This window comes from Somniosus microcephalus, unplaced genomic scaffold (assembly GCF_052327205.1).
Source record: "Somniosus microcephalus isolate GS21.2 unplaced genomic scaffold, FLI_Smic_1.0 unresolved_chr9, whole genome shotgun sequence".
NCBI lineage: Eukaryota > Metazoa > Chordata > Chondrichthyes > Squaliformes > Somniosidae > Somniosus > Somniosus microcephalus.
Genome location: NW_028225187.1, coordinates 16716297 through 16720182, shown reverse-complemented (window position 1 = coordinate 16720182; position 3886 = coordinate 16716297).

Below are 3886 nucleotides of genomic sequence, written 5' to 3'. Positions count from 1 at the left end.
CCCCCAGTCGCTCTCTCTCTTCCCCCTCAGTCCCTCTGTCTCTTCCCCCCCAGTCGCTCTCTCTCTTCCCCCCCCAGTCGCTCTCTCTCTTCCCCCCAGTCGCTCTCTCTCTTCCCCCCAGTCGCTCTCTCTCTTCCCCCCCCAGTCGCTCTCTCTCTTCCCCCCCAGTCGCTCTCTCTCTTCCCCCCCAGCCGCTCTCTTTTGAAAAACAAAAAACAGGCATCTGTGCAGCCGGACCTGCTGTGATTTCCAGCAAAGAAAATGTTTTTTGTCTGTTTTTTGTTGTTCATACAGACCCCAGCATCTGCAACATTTTACCCCTTGTGACCCCACCTCATTGTTCTTTGATGTAATGTTTTCCTGACTGACCTGTTTGGACACCATTCACACCTTTGATTGCTGTGATTATCTCTCTGCCGAGGTGTGATAAATGGCAGTTAGAAGATTACCTGTAAACATCTGACATTATTCTCTGACTATATAAGCTGTGTCTTTATGCATCTCTCCACTTCACCTGACGAAGGAGCAGCGCTCCGAAAGCTTGTGATTTCAAATAACACTGTTGGACTATAACCTGGTGTTGTGTGACTTCTTGCATTTGTCCACCCCAGTCCAACACCGGCATCTCCACACCATATAATATATAGGAATATTTAATATATTGATATAATATATAAGAATATTTAATAGAGTGATATAATATGTAGGAATATTTAATATAGTGATATAATATATAAGAATATTTAATATAGTGATATAATAGATAAGAATATTTAATATAGTGATATAATATATAAGAATATTTAATATAGTGATATAATAGATAAGAATATTTAATATAGTGATATAATAGATAAGAATATTTAATATAGTGATATAATAGATAAGAATATTTAATATAGTGATATAATATATAAGAATATTTAATATAGTGATATAATATATAAGAATATTTAATATAGTGATATAATATATAGGAATATTTAATATAGTGATATAATATATAAGAATATTTAATATAGTGATATAATATATAAGAATATTTAATATAGTGATATAATAGATAAGAATATTTAATATAGTGATATAATATATAAGAATATTTAATATAGTGATATAATAGATAAGAATATTTAATATAGTGATATAATAGATAAGAATATTTAATATAGTGATATAATAGATAAGAATATTTAATATAGTGATATAATATATAAGAATATTTAATATAGTGATATAATATATAGGAATATTTAATATAGTGATATAATAGATAAGAATATTTAATATAGTGATATAATATATAAGAATATTTAATATAGTGATATAATAGATAAGAATATTTTAATATAGTGATATAATATATAAGAATATTTAATATAGTGATATAATATATAGGAATATTTAATATAGTGATATAATATCTAAGAATATTTAATATAGTGATATAATATATAAGAATATTAATATAGTGATATAATATATAAGAATATTTAATATAGTGATATAATAGATAAGAATATTTCATGTAAAACCATCCAATGATGAATTAAAGCAGTAATATCTCCCGCCCTACCTGGCCCCCGCTGTTTAAAGTGGGTCCCACCGGCTGCATTGCCCTTTTAAGCTCGGCCCCGCCCCGCCCCTGCGCTACTGGGCGCAGCGAACTACAAAAAGCAGGGCTGGGGTCGAGATCGCGAAAGTCGAAAGTCTGCCGCTGCGGAGCCGCCGGGATGTCGGAGCCGGGCTGCTCCCCTGCCGGCTCCCCGGAGCATGTTGGCCAGTTAGCCCAGTGTCAGCCCCAGCCCTCGGCCTCAGCCTCTCTCCCCGGGGGCAGGTTCGCCCGGCGGGGGGCCCTGAGACAGAAGAACGTGCATGAAGTCAAGGACCACAAGTTCATCGCCCGCTTCTTCCGCCAGCCAACTTTCTGCAGTCACTGCACCGACTTCATCTGGTAAGTGAGGGAGGGAGAGAGAGGGAGGGAGTGAGAGGGAGAGAGGGATGGAGGGAGGGGGAGAGAGGGAGAGAGAGGGAGGGAGGGGGAGAGAGAGGGAGGGGGAGAGGGTGAGGGAGAGAAATAGAGGGATGGAGGGAGAGGGAGAGGGTGAGGGAGAGGAAATAGAGGGATGGAGGGATGGGGAGAAAGAGGGTGAGGGAGGGAGAGGGAGAAAGTGATGCGGAGAGAGAGGGGATGGGGGAGAGAGACGGAGGGAGGGGGGATCGGGAGAGGGATAGAGGGAGGAGGAAGGGGAAGAGAGAGTGAGTGAGAGAGTTGGATAGAGAGAGGAGAGACAGAGAGAGTTGGATAGAGAGAGAGAGACAGAGAGAGTTGGATAGAGAGAGAGAGACAGAGAGAGTTGGATAGAGAGAGAGAGACAGAGAGAGTTGGATAGAGAGAGAGAGACAGAGAGAGTTGGATAGAGAGAGAGAGACAGAGAGAGTTGGATAGAGAGAGAGAGAGAGAGAGTTGGATAGAGAGAGAGAGACAGAGAGAGTTGGATAGAGAGAGAGACAGAGAGTTGGATAGAGAGAGACAGAGAGAGAGAGAGAGACAGAGAGAGAGAGAGAGACAGAGAGAGAGATGGACGGAGGGAGAGAGAGACGGAGAGAGAGACGGAGAGAGAGAAAGAGACAGTCGGAGAGACAGAGAGAGACAGAGAGAGAGAGACAGAGAGACAGAGAGAGAGAGACAGAGAGACAGAGAGAGAGAGACAGAGAGAGAGAGACAGAGAGAGAGAGAGAGACAGAGAGAGAGAGAGAGACAAGAGAGAGAGAGAGACAGAGAGAGAGACAGAGAGAGACAGACGGAGAGAGAGAGAGCGACAGAGAGAGAGAGAGAGACAGAGAGAGAGAGAGACAGAGAGAGAGAGAGAGAGAGAGAAAGAGACAGAGAGAGAGGGAGGGAGACACAGAGAGAGAGAGAGACAGAGAGAGAGAGAGGAGAGACAGACAGAGAGAAGAGAGAGAGAGAGAGGAGACGGAGAGAGAGAGAGAGACAGAGAGAGAGAGAGACAGAGAGAGAGAGGAGAGACAGACAGAGAGAGAGAGAGAGAGAGAGAGACGGAGAGAGAAAGTGACAGAGAGAGAGAGAGAGTCGGAGAGAGAGAGACGGATGGAGAGAGAGATAGACAGAGCGAGAGAGAGAGAGAGGGACACGGAGCGAGAGTGTGAAATCGTGTTGTGATCTCACTAGTGGAATATTTTGACAACACATTAACCCTGAGTGTTGACACACACCTGGTGCAGTCAGCGGGTGGATGATCAAACTCCATCCCCCTCCGGCAACTGAACAACCGCTCAAATCTGCTTGCCAAAATATTTCCTCATCTCAATGCCCAAGCGCTGCCCCCCTCGCTGGGCACCCATGGCTTTGTCCCCTCCAGACTCGACTATTCCGACGCTCTCCTGGCTCGGACTCCCATCGTCCACGCTTGTAACCTCAGCTTATCCCAAACTCCCGCTGCCCCCGTGTCCTAACTCGCACCGAGTCCTGTTCACCAGTGACCCCCAGTGCTCGCCCCTCCCTATCTCTGTAACCTCCTCCAGCCCTACAATTCTCATCCTCCTGTTCAAATCCCTCCAGGACCCCTCGCCCCCTCCCTATCTCTGTAACCTCCTCCAGCCCTACAATTCTCATCCTCCTGTTCAAATCCCTCCATGACCCCTCGCCCCGTCCTTATCTCTGTAACCTCCTCCAGCCCCTACAATTCTCATCCTCCTGTTCAAATCCCTCCATGGCCCCTCGCCCCCTCCCTATCTCTGTAACCTCCTCCAGCCCCTACAATTCTCATCCTCCTGTTCAAATCCCTGCATGGCCCCTCGCCCCCTCCCTATCTCTGTAACCTCCCTCCAGCCCCTACAATTCTCATCCTCCTGTTCAAATCCC